The 19,376-nt window shown below is 44.1% G+C and overlaps 1 protein-coding gene across 1 annotated transcript in view; it reads right to left on the bottom strand.

Moving 5' to 3' along the window:
- FRMPD3 (FERM and PDZ domain containing 3) overlaps positions 1–19,376 on the bottom strand; it is a 427,262-nt gene that overhangs the window by 17,871 nt on the left and 390,015 nt on the right. The window lies entirely within an intron of this gene.

The following is a 19,376-nucleotide window of genomic DNA, read 5'->3' as shown; positions in this document are numbered from 1 at the left end:
AATCCACAGCTGCCTCTAGTTGTGTTTGGAGAGGATCAGGAATTGCGGTCTACAGAGTTTCCACGCCTCAGAGCTCGTTCTATTATTTTGGGTTATTGTCAGATCACTGTATGTGCTCTGATCGCTATGTACATTGTGTTACTGAATTGCCTATCATAACAGAGGGGGCCCCTGCAGGGTGGCTGTGGCAGGCAGGGAGAAATCCCTGTAGCTCCGCTGCCTGCAAGAGAAAATAGCAGCGGAGCTGCAGCGATCTGTCTTCCTGCCTGCGCTTCCTCTCACACAGACGCGCCGCTGGATGACGTCATCATTCAGCGGCCGGCTGTGTCAGAGGAAAGCGATGGAGATGCTGCGGCAGAGCGCGAGGAGAGGTAAGAGGGGTGTGTGTGTGTGTGTGTGTGCACACGCATGCATGTGTGTGTGTTGCGCGCTGCAGGGGAATGTGCAGAGAAGTAAATGGTGTGTGTGTGTGTGTGTAGGGGGAGGAGAGAGCAATGATGGGGATGGTGGTGGAGGAGGAAATGATGGAAGTGGTGGAATGAGCAAGGATGGGGATGGTGGTGGAATGGGCAAGGATGGGGATGGTGGTGGAGGAGGAAATTATGGAAGTGGTGGAATTGGCAAGGATGGGGATGGTGGTGGAGGAGGAAATCATGGAAGTGGTGGAATGAGCAAGGATGGGGATGGTGGTGGAGGAGGAAATGATGGAAGTGGTGGAATGGGCAAGGATGGGGATGGTGGAGGAGGAAATGATGGAAGTGGTGGAATGGGCAAGGATGGGGATGGTGGTGGAGGAGTAAATGATGGAAGTGGTGGAATGGGCAAGGATGGGGATGGTGGTGGAGGAGGAAATGATGGATGTGGTGTAAAGGGCAATGATGGGATTGCTGGGGAGGAAATGCTGGAGGTGGTGAAATGGGCAATGATGGGCATGACAGACAAGGCAATGATGGAGGTGGTGAAGAGAGCAATGATGGGGTGGGGTAGAGGACAATAATATGTGTGTGGACAATTTGAGTGGGGATAGGGGGATTTATTATGTGTGGGGAGAATTTGGGGATGGGGGAATTTATTATGTGTGGGGTGAGATTTGTAGTGGGGATGGGGGATTTAATGTGTCTGGGAGACTTGAGGACACAAAATGAAGAGCAATGGGGGGCATATATGAGGAAACAGTACAGGGGAATTGGGGGCATGTATGAGGAAACAGTATGGGGGAATGAGGGCATGTAGAAGGAAACAGTATGGGGGAATGAGGGCACAGTATGAAGAGCGATGTGAAAAATGTATGTGGACAGAGTACGGGAAGTGAGGGTGATGGGATGTGTGCAGACACAGTATGGGGAGTTAGGTGAGCAGGCAGTATAGAAAGTGAGAGGGTAAATATATGAGGAGACAGTATGGTGAACTGGAAGGATGTGAGAGGAGACAGTATAAGAAGGGAGGGGAATAGTGAGAGGAGACAGTATGGGGGGACAAAAGTGAGTGGGCAAAGAATAGAAACTGAATAGTGGGGGTGTAGCATGGAGGGACAGTGTGAGGGCACAGCCAGGAGGGGACAGTATACCAGGAAGGGGGAGTGTGATGATAGAGTACAGTATAAATACTGGGCCCTATAGGGGGAACACAGAATGAGAGGACAATGTGAAGAGGGGACCGGTATGGAAAGGAGAGGTCAGTGTGAAGAGCATGAACCATAAGAGGGACAGTGTGGGGGTCATATTTTGTGCAGACAATATAGTGAGCGGCAATTTTTTATTCAGGAACATTTTAATGACACTTGCATCTTTAAGGGCGTCATGTGGAAATTTTCTGCAAAAGAACGGAGAAGATGGAAATCTGCAGAGATGGCTGTGGATGAGAAAACGCATCATGGGGTCTGGACAAGATGAAGAAAAGAAGGAGATCAGCTCCAGAGACGACGTCATTTATGAGGTACCTGGATGTAAATGTTATGTGTGATGTTAACTAACTCTCATGTTTTTATTTATGTTAGGAGCATTAAAGGGGATGTCCAGGTTTGTGATGAGTCTGCAGTTATTCTTTGTGACTGCAGATTTCTGAATTCTCACAGTGCGCCCTGCACACTATCAAGATTCTCTCATGCTGGCGATTTAGATACATGCGGTCACATGCTGACTAGACATGTGTGGCCTCACTTAATGAACTGAGCGAGGCCGGGCACGTCTAGTCGTTATGTGGTCAGAAGTATACAAATCGCATGCTTGTGCTGACATGACTGTCCACCAGCAAGGGAGAATCCTAAAAGTGTGCAGTGCATTAGTTGTGAGAATTCAGAAGCTGCGATGTCAGGATTCAGCTCTGCAGTTTCCAGTAGTCGTCACATGGACACATCACTCATATGCGACTTTCATACTTGTGGTCCTGTGACAACGAGCTTCTCTTCTGCTTCTCTCAGTTTTTCACTGATCATTGAGAGCATTAGGGAGAGGAGCTCGTGGGTACATGACTAAGGCCGGCGTCACACTGGCGTTTTAAACGGCCGAGTGCAATGCGATAAAAAATCGCATTGCACTCGGACCAATGTTAACATATGGGGCAGCTCCCAGCAGCCGACTTTTTGTCGGCCGTTTTCCTCGGTCCGAGACAATCGCAGCATGCTGCGATTGTCTCGGACCGAGGAAAAATCTTGTCTCACTCGCACACATATAAGCCTATGGGTGCGAGTGAGACAGCGCACACCACTCGGATATCATCCGAGTGATGTGCGCTATAAGCGGACCCCAGCAATGGAGGAGATGGAGAAATTCATTTCTCCACCTCCTCTGCAGCTGTGCTCCGATCCTCCCTGTGCGAGAGAATCGAAGCACAGACGCATGACACTCGGCTCCTGCTCTGCTGCGAGCAGGAGCCGAGGGTCATTAGCATATCGCATCCAATGCTCTCGCATCGGATGCAATACGCTAGTGTGACGCCAACCTAAGTGTGAAAATCGCATATGTCCTGGAGAATGAATTCTTGCCCCTGGTGCCAGAAACCCTAGATACGCCTCTGGATAATCCATATTGTCTCACAACGATTCAGGTGATTTGGAGTGTTGGTAATCGCTCCTGCAGTGTCTAGCACTGAGCTGCCATGATATCATTTACCTGAGTTCAAACTCGATGAACCCCAGTGACCTCACTTATGACACGGCTCGCTGCGTAAGAAAATTCTCCTGCAGTGAGCAGTGCCATAAGTGAGGTCGCTGGGTTTACCAAGTTTGAACTCCGGTGAACATTCTGATGGCAGCTCAGTGCTACACACTGCAGGAGTGATTACACTCCTGTCAGTGTGTTACACTTGGTGGGGATAGCAGTCGAATCACTCAAGTGACCACTATCTAAGGCTGGGTTCACATTTGAATATATGTGCGCAGCGTTTTATCCGCATAGATCCGCATGAGTCTTGTCTAGCTATCTTTAATATGTTGTACACAGGCACATACATTTGCATCAGTTCGCATGCGGATGCGTACACATGCGTCGTTTCGCAGTGTGCGGTGGGGTCCGGCGAATGCAACATGTTACATTTTTTGAGGTGTCAATTATGCGCAATCATTCGCATGCAGATGATTGTGGAGGGAGTGAATAAAAACAATGCATTACTGTCTATGGGAACGCATTGGTACGCAAGGACATGCATACGCATGCGTTTGATACGCATGTGTACTTCAGAATGAGCAGGTGTAGGAACTGGTTTCAGCTATACAAATACAAAGCTGTATAAAAGGAAGTGTGGAAACTGCAAGGCCATTACTTACAAGACTCTGGATCGGACAACACTGGCTATGTAAGTATAGAACCTTTGAAAATGTCATGGTGCTACCATCTGTCTTGGTTCTGCTGTCCTGGTGAGGACAACACTGGCTATGTAAGTATAGAACCTTTGAAAATGTCTGTCTCTCACTGCCTTTTCTGTTCCTTGTAGACTGGTTGTCTCTCCTGGTGTTTCAGGAGAAAAAATGGGGTGTAAGTAGTCTTTTCAACAGAGTTGTAATTGAATTTGTCTTCAGTTTTATTTAAAATTCTTTTGTTTTATTTGATCTATAGGTTTCACAATGGGAAGAAGCCTAACAGAACATTGACAACGAGCAACTAATTAACCTTGTGCAAGAGCGAGTACCGTTGTGGGACACCTGTGATCGTCAGCACGCCGACATTGTTGTGATTCGACAACTCTGGGAAGAAGTGGCCAGGTCGCTGTTGCATGATTGGGAATGTGCCACGCCACATGCCAGAAATGATTTAGGTAAGTATTGCAATGTGGTCTGATGCGCCAGTGAACCTGTAAATGTAGGTGCATTGTTTTACATTTAATATTTTCCTTTCATTCCCCCTTCACAGTAAAGAGAATAAGAGTCCGTTGGCGTTCGATGAAGCATTGCTTCAATAAGGACATGAGAGCGGAGAATCAGGTTAAAAGTGGTGCTGCTCAAAGGCTAAGGAAATACAAATACCTCCGTAACCTTGCTTTTCTGAGGCCTGCGCTTGCTCAGCGAACTTGAGTATCTTTTGTGTTGTCTTACAATTATTTAAACTTTTTTTTTTTTACTAATGTTTTTCTTTTATTTTCCACACAGAACCTAGTGAAGCACAACTCAACCTGGATCGTCCTCTGTGTTGAAGCGGCCCCTCATCTACCAGCCACTGAACAGACACAGTCCTGATCATCCACCAGCGATGGAGCAACCAGGCAGGCTTCATAGGCTGGGGAACAGGCAGCCAGTCCATCTGGTTTTCTCCTCTCCCAGCCCTCTGGCGCTGCTTTTGTTGGGTCTTCTCATCAGATGCAGAGGGCCAGGGAGAGGCCAGTCATGCCCGAATTTATGCACTCAAGCTTGGTCTTCCAGGATGGGATTAAGGTGCTTGGTGATAGACTGAAGAGTGGGTTCACCTATGTGAACACACTTCTACAGGATGTCAACAAACACTGACCTTGAGAGACCAGCGCAACATTTTTTTGTTGCAATAGAGCGAGACATGTCGGAAAACTTTATGCCTCAACTCCAGCTGAACATCATGCTGGCCTGCCAGGCTGCTTACAGCCATGCATTGCAGCAGCAGCAGTCACAAAGCTACAATCCACAGGCCCGAGGATATTAGCAGCAGCCGAAAATCTAGTTTCCAACTCCCACAGCACCGAACTATCCTCAACCACCACAGCCTCTAGTTCACGGATCCACCACGCTGCAGAGTTCAGCACCTCTACAGCCAGCAGCATCCACCACGCTCCCAAGTTCAGCACCCTTGCAGCCAGCAGCATCCACCACGCTCCCGAGTTCAACACCCCTGAAGCCAACAGCATCCACCACGTAGCCAAGTTCAGCACCCCTGCAGCCAGCAGCATCCATGACGCTGCCCAGTCCAGCACCACCCCAGAAGACTGCTAGAGAGGTCACCACTCCCACTCGGTCAAGAAAACAAAGGACAAAAACAAAACATTCCGACCAGGATGAAGACCCGTAGCCAAAAACCCTGCCAAAATTGAACCCACCACCTCCATCCTCACCTACAAATGTGTCTCTGTTTTCAAATGTGTCACTACCTTCCCTTGTGTCAGTGTCTCTCCCTTCCAGTTTGTCTATCCATTCCCATGATTCCACTGTGTTGTCTACTCCCAATGTGTCCAGTCCCATCCTTCAATTTGTTGCCCCTTCCCCTGTAACCCCTTCCTCATCAACTACCACCCAATCCTCACAGCTCTACACCCCCAAGGTCCACCACATCTCACCCTTACATAGACCCTGATCCTAAACCCATTTTTTTGTGTTAAATAAAATTTTTATTTTGTTTGCACAATATCTATGTTTTCTTGGTCTCTTTACGTGCAGCTGCCGCAAACACCATATGTGTGTATTGTATTGTTAAGGGAACTTGTAACAGGTGTTTTTACTGTAGGTCTTTTATTATTTAAGTCAGCAAACATTACAGGTACATTTTAATATTATAGGTACATTTTAACATTACAGGAACTTTTTAACATTACAGTTAAATTTTAAAATTACAAGAACATTTTACTTAGCTGCTTAAACCATTCAGTCTTGTCATGCCACACGTCCTTTATCAGAAACAAAGTAAGCAGCAAAATTATCCCTCACCTGGGCAACTTCCACTGTAGCCCTCAGAGGGTAATGTTGGTAATCCTGCAATGTAACAGGTTTCTCAGGTTTTAAGTTGGGTCGCTCTTTTATCTGGATGTAATTGTGCATAACAACACACGCTTTAACAACCTCATACAATTCTCTCAATTTTTAGATTGATGTCTGTTCCCAAAATGCGCCATTTAGATACCAGCAATCCAAAGGCACACTCCACAGTTCTTCATGCCCTTGGCAGTCGATAGTTGTAAATCTGTATGGTGTGATTGAAGTCCCGACTTGAGTACAGTTTTATGAGGTTGGCAAACATTTGAAAGGTCTCATCCCCAACCACAACAAACGGCATTGGCGGTCCTTCAGTGTTTGGAAGAGGTCGTGGCTGTGAAAAATTGAAATTATTATCATACAAATGTTGGCCCATGTCAGAGTTTTTGAAAGTCTGAGACTCATTTCCTTGTCCAAATGAGCCAACGTCCACGGCGACAAATCAACATTCAGCATCTCCAATCACCATGAGAACAATCGAAAAGTATTTTTTGTACTCGGTTCCACTTCCAGCTGGTTTCATAATCCGAATGTGTTTGCCATCCGCAGCCCCCACACAGTTAGGAAAATTACAAATGTCCTGGAATTTGCAGCATTTTCCAGCCAGAGTTCAGTTGTGGGTTGGGGGAGGAATTCTTGACACAGAACATCACACAATGCACGGCAGGTGTCTCCAACAATCCCAGAAAGGGTGGACAGTCCAATCCTGAATTGGAAATGTAGAGATCTTAAGGTCTCTCCGGTAGCCAGGAATCTGCCAAAGATAAAAGGGAAAAAAAAAATTAATACATGGCTTTTCTAACAATAACACTATCGACATGTGTTTGTTTTTCAAAATTACGAACCTCAGGGTCACCAACAGACGTTCCTCAGCAGGAACTCCTTGATGGAATTTTGTGTCCTGCCTGCTGATGGACCCTCGGACACGTTGCAGCAATTCGCTGAAGCTCTGTTCTGACATTCTCGAGTACTCAAAAAAACTTCTCCGGGTTTTCACGCTGCTCATTGTACAACGAGTGGTAGGCTCCATGGCTCTCTCGGAGTTCAAGGATGAGGTGTTGCCAGTAGTGACGACGACATCTTCTCTGTCTTTTTCTTTTCCTTTCTTCCTCACAAGCCACAGCAAAAGCTAAAGCCAATTTCAATTGTAAATCCAGATTATCATAGAAACTCTCCATGTCAAGAGCCATCTTGCAGCTGGATACACTAGCCAAAAACAAGGATTTCATCAGTGCACTGTGCCTATATATACAGGTCCTTCTCAAAAAATTAGCATATAGTGTTAAATTTCATTATTTACCATAATGTAATGATTACAATTAAACTTTCATATATTATAGATTCATTATCCACCAACTGAAATTTGTCAGGTCTTTTATTGTTTTAATACTGATGATTTTGGCATACAACTCCTGATAACCCAAAAAACCTGTCTCAATAAATTAGCATATTTCACCCATCCAATCAAATAAAAGTGTTTTTTAATAACAAACAAAAAAACCAACAAATAATAATGTTCAGTTATGCACTCAATACTTGGTCGGGAATCCTTTGGCAGAAATGACTGCTTCAATGCGGCGTGGCATGGAGGCAATCAGCCTGTGACACTGCTGAGATGTTATGGAGGCCCAGGATGCTTCAATAGCGGCCTTAAGCTCATCCAGAGTGTTGGGTCTTGCGTCTCTCAACTTTCTCTTCACAATATCCCACAGATTCTCTATGGGGTTCAGGTCAGGAGAGTTGGCAGGCCAATTGAGCACAGTAATACCATGGTCAGTAAACCATTTACCAGTGGTTTTGGCACTGTGAGCAGGTGCCAGGTCGTGCTGAAAAATGAAATCTTCATCTCCATAAAGCATTTCAGCCGATGGAAGCATGAAGTGCTCCAAAATCTCCTGATAGCTAGCTGCATTGACCCTGCCCTTGATGAAACACAGTGGACCAACACCAGCAGCTGACATGGCACCCCACACCATCACTGACTGTGGGTACTTGACACTGGACTTCAGGCATTTTGGCATTTCCTTCTCCCCAGTCTTCCTCCAGACTCTGGCACCTTGATTTCCGAATGACATGCAAAATTTGCTTTCATCAGAAAAAATTACTTGGGACTACTTAGCAACAGTCCAGTGCTGCTTCTCTGTAGCCCAGGTCAGGCGCCTCTGCCGCTGTTTATGGTTCAAAAGTGGCTTTACCTGGGGAATGCGGCACCTGTTGCCCATTTCCTGCACACGCCTGTGCACGGTGGCTCTGGATGTTTCCACACCAGACTCAGTCCACTGCTTCCTCAGGTTCCCCAAGGTCTGGAATCGGTCCTTCTCCACAATCTTCCTCAGGGTCCGGTCTCCTCTTCTCGTTGTACAGCGTTTTCTGCCACATTGTCTCCTTCCAACAGACTTACCATTGAGGTGCCTTGATACAGCACTCTGGGAACAGCCTATTTGTTGAGAAATTTCTTTCTGGGTCTTACCCTCTTGCTTGAGGGTGTCAATGATGGCCTTCTTGACATCTGTCAGGTCGCTAGTCTTACCCATGATGGGGGTTTTGAGTAATGAACCAGGCAGGGAGTTTATAAAAGCCTCAGGTATCTTTTGCATGTGTTTAGAGTTAATTAGTTGATTCAGAAGATTAGGGTAATAGGTCGTTTAGAGAACCTTTTCTTGATATGCTAATTTATTGAGACAGGTTTTTTGGGTTATCAGGAGTTGTATGCCAAAATCATCAGTATTAAAACAATAAAAGACCTGACAAATTTCAGTTGGTGGATAATGAATCTATAATATATGAAAGTTTAATTGCAATCATTACATTATGGTAAATAATGAAATTTAACACTATATGCTAATTTTTTGAGAAGGACCTGTATAGAAATCCCATGAGCCACGCCTATTGGATAGCTGATGTCAAGGAATAGCTACTGTAAAAAGCATTTGAAATATCGAAAGCATGCGCGTAAACAACGCAAACACATGCCAAAACGCATGCACACGCAACGTTTTTTTGCCGTCATGCGTAAGATGATGCGGATAAAAAACGCTGCATAAGCATGCGTTTTTACATGTGTTTGTGCATGCAGATGATACGCTGCGCACACAGACACTAATGTGAACCTAGCCTAAATCATCACTATGATTGTGAGACAGTATGGATTATCTTCAGTTCGGACAGGTGAGGGATATGGTTGTTTATTATTATTTTTCTTCTTTTCCAGGGGACATGGGCATTGGTGGATTAAGTGTAACGTGAGTATTGTGGTTGTTTATTATTTTCTTTTTTTCCAGGGGACATGGGCATCAGTGGATTAAGTGTAGCATGAGTATTGTGGTTGTTTATTATTTTTCTTCTTTTCCAGGGGACATGGGCATCAGTGATTTATCTTCACAATCGAGACAGGTGAGGGATATGGTTGTTTATTATTTTTCTTTTTTTCCAGGGGACATGGGCATCGGTGGATTAAGTGTAACATGAGTATTGTGGTTGTTTATTATTTTTCTTCTTTTCCAGGGGACATGGGCATCAGTGATTTATCTTCACAATGAAGACAGGTGAGGGATATGGTTGTTTTTTATAGGTGAAGCGGGCATCGGTGGATTAGGCGTAAGGTGAGTGTACACTGGGACTTCTGACACTATGGGTATCTATTCTCCCCTTTGGCTCCTCTCTTTATGTCTATGATTGATATTGATTTTTCTACTTTGCACCTTGAGCCATGGTATGCATTTTTCTTTGTGTCTGGCTTTTCTCATTTACTTATTTGATTATGTTTTGAGGTATTTACCCATTGCAATCATAATATTAACCCTCTGCAAGCCTCATTAGGGGCAGCCAGGGACGTAACCCCAGTAGTGTCTAGGTATATTTATTTACTTATTTTGCACCCTATTGTTGCAAATTTTTTGCACTCTGCACTTTATTTACTTCTATAGATGATTATTGCATACTACTGCTTTATAAGTGAACCTTGTAATTAAAGTTCATTATGCAGGTAGTTACAGATTGCGTATAATTATGGATGCAATATAATTATTATTTTGATATTATCCATCTATTTTTTAAGCCCAGTGCTTTTTCTTGTTTTTTTCTGCATGGTCTGTATGCATCTCAAAAACACTTTCTTGTAACATTTTAAGTATATGTTTTGATAAAATGTATTTTTATGCATTACTATGTTTGGAGGACTTTTTTGCTTCACATAGGTGTCTGATGTTATCACGGCCTCCATGCTTATGATTTAGGGCATTTTTGGTTCTAAGGCCGGCGTCACACTTGCGAGTTTTACGGACGTAAGAGCGCAGAATCTACGTCCGTAAAACTCGCAAAAAATACGGCACAATTATTCTCTATGCCCCTGCTCCTATTTGCCGTATTTTACTGATCAGTATTATATGGCTTTCTACGGCCGTACAAAATCGCAGCATGCTGCGTTTGTCACCGTACTGCGCAAGAAATACGCCAATGAAAGTCTATGGAAGCGTGAAAAATACGGATTACACACGGACAAGCAGTGTGACTTGCGAGAAATACGCAGCGCTGTTAGAGAGAAAAGCCGGCAATTCAGTGCGGTGTACAGTAAAATCACACTGACAGCTTACAGTCCAATAGGTAGAATAAATGTGTACACATAGAATAGGTATATATATATATATATATGTCAGTGAGACACATATATGTATATATATTAATATTTATTCCAGCGCTATACAGCTTGAAAGCCGGTAATTCAATTACCGGCTTTTTCTTTCTCCTTCCTAAAACCCGACATGATTTGAGACATGGTTTACATACAGTAAACCATGTCTTCTCTCCATTTTTTTTGCAGATTCCACACTACTAATGTCAGTAGTGTGTATCTGCAAAATTTGGCCGTTCTAGCTCTTAAAATAAAGGGTTAAATGGCAGAAAAAATTGGCGTGGGCTCCCGCGCAATTTTCTCCGCCAGAGTAGTAAAGCCAGTGACTGAGGGCAGATATTAATAGCCTGGAGAGGGTCCACGGTTATTGGCCCCCCCCTGGCTAAAAATATCTGCCCCCAGCCACCCCAGAAAAGGCACATCTGGAAGATGCGCCTATTCTGGCACTTGGCCACTCTCTTCCCATTCCCGTGTAGCGGTGGGATATGGGGTAATGAAGGGTTAATGCCACCTTGCTATTGTAAGGTGACATTAAGCCTAATTAATAATGGAGAGGCGTCAATTATGACACCTATCCATTATTAATCCAATTGTAGTGAAGGGTTAAATAAAACACAAACACATTATTTAAAATTATTTTAATGAAATAAAAACAATGGTTGTTGCAGTATTTTATTCAACGCCCAATCCAGTCACTGAAGACCCTCGTTCTGTGAGTAAAAAAACATAATAAACCAACAATATACTTACCCTCCGCAGATCTGTAACGTCCAACGATGTAAATCCTTCTGAAGGGGTTAAAACATTTTGCAGCAAGGAGCTGTGCTAATGCAGGCTGCTCCTCGCTGCAAAACCCCAGGGAATGAGGCTAAAAATAGATCAATGATCTATATTTAGCTTCATTTGCGGTGAGGCGCCCTCTGCTGGCTGTTCATAGATCGTGGGAAATTACCTAGAAAGCTCCCTGGCTTTCTAGATAATTTCCCACGATCTATGAACAGCCAGCAGAGGGCGCCTCACCGCAAATGAAGCTAAATATAGATCATTGATCTATTTTTAGCCTCATTCCCTGGGGTTTTGCAGCGAGGAGCAGCCTGCATTAGCACAGCTCCTTGCTGCAAAATGTTTTAACCCCTTCAGAAGGATTTACATCGTTGGACGTTACAGATCTGCGGAGGGTAAGTATATTGTTGGTTTATTATGTTTTTTTACTCACAGAACGAGGGTCTTCAGTGACTGGATTGGGCGTTGAATAAAATACTGCAACAACCATTGTTTTTATTTCATTAAAATAATTTTAAATAATGTGTTTGTGTTTTATTTAACCCTTCACTACAATTGGATTAATAATGGATAGGTGTCATAATTGACGCCTCTCCATTATTAATTAGGCTTAATGTCACCTTACAATAGCAAGGTGGCATTAACCCTTCATTACCCCATATCCCACCGCTACACGGGAATGGGAAGAGAGTGGCCAAGTGCCAGAATAGGCGCATCTTCCAGATGTGCCTTTTCTGGGGTGGCTGGGGGCAGATATTTTTAGCCAGGGGGGGGCCAATAACCGTGGACCCTCTCCAGGCTATTAATATCTGCCCTCAGTCACTGGCTTTACTACTCTGGCGGAGAAAATTGAGCGGGAGCCCACGCCAATTTTTTCCGCCATTTAACCCTTCATTTTAAGAGCTAGAACGGCCAAATTTTGCAGATACACACTACTGACATTAGTAGTGTGGAATCTGCAAAAAAAATGGAGAGAAGACATGGTTTACTGTATGTAAACCATGTCTCAAATCATGTCGGGTTTTAGGAAGGAGAAAGAAAAAGCCGGTAATTGAATTACCGGCTTTCAAGCTGTATAGCGCTGGAATAAATATTAATATATATACATATATGTGTCTCACTGACATATATATATATATATATACCTATTCTGTGTGTACACATTTATTCTACCTATTCTACTGTAAGCTGTCAGTGTGATTTTACTGTACACCGCACTGAATTACCGGCTTTTCTCTCTAATATATGTGTCTACTGACATATATATATATATATATATATATATATATATAAATAGACAGTATATATATATTTTCTTTTCTTTTTGGGACACATGGATCACTTCTATAGCGGTATGTTGGTTTTGCTAGCCTGCGAGAAAACCACGCAGTACGGATGCCATACGGATTACATACGGAGGATGCCATGCGCAAAAAACGCTGACACACCCTGCCTACGGAGGAGCTACGGACCACTTTTTTCGGGACTTTTCAGCGTATTACGGCCGTAATATACGGACCGTATTGTTTTACGCTGTGTGTGACGCCGGCCTAACACTGGGGGGGTATACAACTGCTCCACAAGCCAACTATGAAGTAATGATGGCGTGCTGAGCAGTGATCGCTATTTCAGATTAACCCCTTTGGCACTGATTGGTCAGTAACTATTGTTCAGCCAATCAGTGCCAAAGGGGTTAATCAGGAGACGTGAAGAGTAGACGCGATCAGCCGATCCAAACAGCATCAATCACCACATGCCACATGTTTTGTTTTTTTTTAACTTTATTGTGTCTTTGCTGTGATTGGCTGGTCAGAATTAATCAGCCAGTCACAGCGATCACTGACACGTGGGTGGCGGTCTAGTCCGACAACAGCCATCTTAACTCGTTCATTGAGCGATGCAGCGCGGTCACCGGAAATGGTGGCACCGTATATATGGTACACTTTGCGGGAACGCAACTCTGGCAGCGCCGCATATATATGGTGCATGTCATGAAGGGGTTAATGTACAGCCCAGATTTTGCAAAAGATGAGCGTACATTATGCAAATACAATATTTCTGTGTTTCATCTTTCTAACCTCATTACAACACCACAATAGACAGAGATTATCCATCGTAGCTATGGATACAATTGTTCATACTGTGCTCCCATGCCTCAGTTATTCTCAAGGTCTTTGTAAGAACTCATTTCCACAACTAGTATGCATAGAGTGGTCCCAAGGTCATAAACATTAGATTATTGCAGGATGTAAGATGTTTTTGATAACAGCGGAATCTTTTTTTGAAAACTTTTTTTTTTCACAATGGTGTAAATGTACTTTTTAACAGAAGTACCTTAATACATTGTACTGCACATCAATGGCATGGCCAGGGGGGTCTATGGTTGGCACAAATTACTTAAATTTAATAAAATGTTATTAAAATGACGAAAGAAAGTATATGGAAAGAGGTATAAAAACATGTCCGAATTGCTTCATGTATGTATTCTCCTCTCTGAAAAATGTGAATGAAATGCATACATTTTATGGTGTCCCCCAAAATACAATATGAAATGCATAAAAGCTAGGGCAGCATCAGAAAGGCATAGTTGAGTCTTTGAATAGTGAGTATGGCGAGGTTTGTTATTTTCGGCAAATAAAACTATTTTGGGATTTTTCCAGGACTGGGCGGCTTTCTTAGATTTTTTTTTTGCCAAAGTCTAATCAGGGCTTTCTATTTTTAATGCTGATTAATGGTTTGCCTCTTGTGGTGAACCCTCTGCTGTTAATTTGGCCATTCCTAACATTTCTGCAATCTCTGATGAATTTCTTCTTTTTGGCAGCCTAAGGATGGTCTGTTTCTCTTCCATTGAGAGCTCCTTTGGCCGCCTGTTGTGGGTTCACAGCAACAGTTTCCAAATGCAAATCCTACACCAGGAATCAGCGCCAGAACTTATTCCTGCTTCATTGATGATCGACTAATGAGGATAAAGCCTACGCAGCTTATTAAAGAGCTTTTGAGATAATTGTCCATTTACTTTTGGTGAACCCTCTGCTGTTAATTTGGCCATTCCTAACATTTCTGCAATCTCTGATGAATTTCTTCTTTTTGGCAGCCTAAGGATGGTCTGTTTCTCTTCCATTGAGAGCTCCTTTGGCCGCCTGTTGTGGGTTCACAGCAACAGTTTCCAAATGCAAATCCTACACCAGGAATCAGCGCCAGAACTTTTTCCTGCTTCATTGATGATCGACTAATGAGGGAAAAGCCTACGCAGCTTATTAAAGAGCTTTTGAGATAATTGTCCAATTACTTTTGGTCCCTTTAAAAAGAGGCAGCTCCATGTAAAAGAGCTGTAGTTTGTAAACCCTTACTCCAATGAGGGTGTGAAGACCCTCAAATTGAAACTGAGAGTCGGCATGTTAAGATCATATTTATTATACGAGTTACCATCATTTTAATTTTAATTTTATAAATCAATAGATCTGGTGAAAATAAGAAACATTGTAATATATCTTATCAGAGAAATCTGCTCCTCTCTTCCCTAGGACTAATCAGTCATTCTCAAAATTCTCAATTCCTGGGAAAAATCTGTATTGAATGAAGACAGATTGTAAAATTAGTGAGATGGGAGATGCTGGTTGCTACTGCAAAGATTCTATGTTGAGGCAGAGCTTCCGCATATCTTTTATACAGAATCTTACAAAAAAAACAACCGTCATCTCCGATCTCAGTAATAGGAACAATTGTTTTCATTAAATACAGACTGTCCAGTATTTACCCATGAATTGAGAGTGAAAAATCAGTCCAGAAGGAGAAAAAAGCAGATTTCGTTGCAAAGTTTCTCATTTTCATTGATTTACAAAATGAAAACTAAAACACATTTTACCAAATATTGCAATTTTTTGGCGCTTTTCTCTCGAGTTGGATTGTGGGATAAATGATGGGATAGTTTTTAGTGTGGGTTGATATTAATTATAATGCTACCCAATTTATCACAGTTTTGATCATTTTGCATAAGAAAAATCACTTTTAACAATGTTTGTTTTGCATCCTATTCTGGGAGCTTTTACATTGTTTTTATTTTACAGAGCTGTGAGCGGCCATGTATGTAATACGTTGTAGCTTTTATTGGGACCGTACAACTTTTTGATCACTTTTTATTTCATTTTTTTATAAGGTGGAATGAACCAAAGCAGCACTTTTGGCATTGCTTTTTCTTTTTTTTTTTTGCGGCATGGATAAATATTCATATTGTGTGTGTATCATTACAGACATGGTGATATCAAATATTCAAAATTTAGATGAAACCATTTTTTATTGAGAAAACTGGGATTTTGGGGAAGGTGTGTTTACTTTTTTTTTTTTTTATTGTTTACAATATTTAATAGTCCACAATGGGGACCTGAACATGCGATCCTATGAACGTACGGGTACTACTTTTGTAGTGTGATGTAGTGCTTGGCTGACAGGCAGCTATACTAAATAGAGAGCTCACATAACTGCATGGATCGGTCACCAGTCAGTGTGTGCACATTACAGACACAGAGGGTTAATAATTGCATGGAGGGTGTGTGTACAGATGATACGGGTGTCCTAATTTTGAAGAAAATTTTGTATGGGCATAATGCGGATCATTAGGTAAGTGGGGTAAGGCAAAAGGCCAGTCTAAACAAATGCGTTTTTAGGCCACACTTTGAGCTGTGTATATTGAGAATTAATCGTATAATCCTGGGTAGTGCATTCCAAAAAATTGCCGCAACACACGGGATATCTTGGACATGAGAATGGGAGGTTCAAATTATTGATGAGTTAGTCTTAGGTCATTAGCAGAATGGAGGGCACCTGAAGGATGGTAGACTGAGACCAGGGAAGAGATGTAGGGTGGGGCACAACTGTGGAGCGCTTTGTTGGTGAGAGTGATAAGTTTCTATTAAACTCTGTATCAGATGAGTAACCGGTGCAATGACTGGCACTGGGTGGAGGCAACAGTGTAGGGGTTGGAAAGGAATATGATCCTGGCTGCTGCATTCAGGAAGGATTGGAGAGGGAAGAGTTTGTTAAGAAGGGGACAATAGTCCAGACGAGAATGAATAAGAGTTACAGTAAAGGTACCGTCACACATAACGATATCGTTGCTTTTTGTGACATAGCAACGATATCGTTAAGGAAATCGTTATGTGTGACAGCGACCAACGATCAGGCCCCTGCTGGGAGATCGTTGGTCGCTGAGGAAAGTCCAGAACTTTATTTCGTCGCTGGACTTCCCGCTGACATCGCTGGATCGGCGTGTGTGACACCGATCCAGCGATGTCTTCACTGGTAACCAGGGTAAACATCGGGTTACTAAGCACAGGGCCGCGCTTAGTAACCCGATGTTTACTCTGGTTACCAGCGTAAACGTTAAAAAAACAAACACTACATACTTACCTTCAGCTGTCTGTCCCCGGCGCTGTGCTTCTCTGCACTCCTCCTGCATCCTGTGTCAGCGCCAGCCAGCCGGAAAGCACAGCGGTGACGTCACCGCTCTGCTTTCCGGCTGACTGGCGCTGACACAGTGCAGAGGAAAGCACAGCGCCGGAGGACAGACACGGAATGTAAGTATGTAGTGTTTGTTTTTTTAACGTTTACGCTGGTAACCAGGGTAAACATCGGGTTACTAAGCGCGGCCCTGCGCTTAGTAACCCGATGTTTACCCTGGTTACCGGGGACCTCGGGATCGTTGGTGGCTGGAGAGCTGTCTGTGTGACAGCTCTCCAGCGACCAAATAGCGACGCTGCAGCGATCGATATCGTTGTCGGTATCGCTGCAGCGTCGCTTAGTGTGATGGTACCTTTAGAGTTTTTGCAGAGTCAGAGGTAAGAAAAGGTCAATTCTACAGATATTTTTGAGTTGTAGGTGACATGAGAGAGAGAATGATCGGATGTGGGGAGTGAAGGAAAGATCTGAATCAAATATAATCCCAAGACAGTTACTGGGGACACAAGGACATGATATCGGGCATAGGTAGGTTGAAGGTGGGAGGAAAGACAAGGAGTTCAGTTTGTGATAGATTCAGTTTTAGATGGAGGAAGGACATAATGTTGGAGACAGGCGATGTATATCAGGTGGGCTCCTGCAGCTGATCACACCAGTATAGAAGCCGTGCCATGCAATTGGCGCGATGTACATATCCATCACAGAAAGTGACATATGTTCATGACAGACATCCAAGACATATGGCATTAAGGCCTAAACAGCTGTATCCTAAAGGATTACTCCCAGAAATCAAAGTTATCTCACACCCATATGTAAATGTGGAGATGATGGCTAACACCTCTCTGAAGACCTCTGTTGATTTATCGTGTGCAGTAGCGTAGCTACTGGGGGGGGCAGAGGGGGCCATCGCCCCGGGCCCTGTCACATGAGGGGGCCCACTGGGAGCCAGGGCAGGGCCACTTCTGTGACGAGGCAGAACAGGCATAGGAGCAGAGCAGTATAATGTCTGCTCCCTTCTGATGTCTGCATGCTGATAGCACAGTGTCCGGCTGCAGTCTCCCCCTCCTGCAGTGAATGGTTTTGCCTGGCTGCCTGCCTGACCTGATCATGAAGCTTTGGCTGCAGTTTTCTTCACTCTGTGCAGTGTATGCTGGGATTGGCTCAGGCACGCTGGGTCCTAATGCCCACATTGTGCATTAAAGGGAACCTGTCACCTGAATTTGGCGGGACTGGTTTTGGGTCATATGGGCGGAGTTTTCGGGTGCTTGATTCACCCTTTCCTTACCTGCTGGCTGCAATATTGGATTGAAGTTCATTCTCTGTCCTCCATAGTACACGCCTGCGCAAAGCAATCTTGCCTTGCGCAGGCGTGTACTACAGAGGACAGAGAATTAACTTCAATCCAATATTGCAGCCAGCATGCAGCCAGCAGGTAAGGAAAGGGTGAATCAAACACCCGAAAACTCCGCCCATATGACCCAAAACCAGTCCCGCCAAATTCAGGTGACAGAGTCCCTTTAAGCATTTCACCTGGTCCTGCCTGCAAACTTTATCAATTAAGTGGGGATGGAACATTTTAGGTTTATTAAATTCAGGTATGTCACTGTGAGACCGTTGGGGTATTGTGGGGGCTGAAAGTGTTTGAGGGGGACAGGGTACTGAAGGGGTGAATGTGAGACCATGGGGGTATTGTGGGGGAGGGGAGACAGGACACTGGGGGGTGAATGTGAGACCATTTGGGTGTTGTGGGGGCTGAAGGTGGGTGAGGTGGGACAGGGCACCGAGGGGTGGATGTGAGATGATGGGGGTATTGTGGGGGAGGGGAGACAGGGCACCGAGGGGTGGATGTGAGATGATGGGGGTATTGTGGGGGAGGGGAGACAGGGCACCGAGGGGTGGATGTGAGTTGATGGGGGCATTGGAGCTGAAGTGGGGGAGGAGGCACGGGGGCTGAATATTATAATGTTTTGTTATGATATTATATGTGCTCCATTACGTAATATTTGCTGTCTGGGGAGGCTGGAGATGGGGGGAGTAGGGGGCTTTTGATACGTACCACCTGGCTCTTTTATGAGTATTAGTATACGAAGCCCCCATATAGTAACCAAGAGCTGCATCACATTTACAGCACCACTCCAGCATTATTTTTTATTTCCCTGCTGGAGCGGTGCTGAAAATCCAAATCCGCTGCCCAGTCTGATACTCATCTTCTGGCGTCTTCATCTGTTTTTGTCTCTGCTCGGCTCTGTCGCCTGCAGTTAGTGACCTGTCCGCTGCTCCAGTGTTTCATGGAGCAGCGCAGAGGTCACTAATCCATGTGAGTCTATGGGAGCCTCGTTCTGGCCTATTTCTCACTCTCAGGCT

Source organism: Ranitomeya imitator, chromosome 2, assembly GCF_032444005.1.
Source record: "Ranitomeya imitator isolate aRanImi1 chromosome 2, aRanImi1.pri, whole genome shotgun sequence".
NCBI classification, from domain to species: domain Eukaryota; kingdom Metazoa; phylum Chordata; class Amphibia; order Anura; family Dendrobatidae; genus Ranitomeya; species Ranitomeya imitator.
This window is presented reverse-complemented; position numbering and strand designations above follow the sequence as displayed.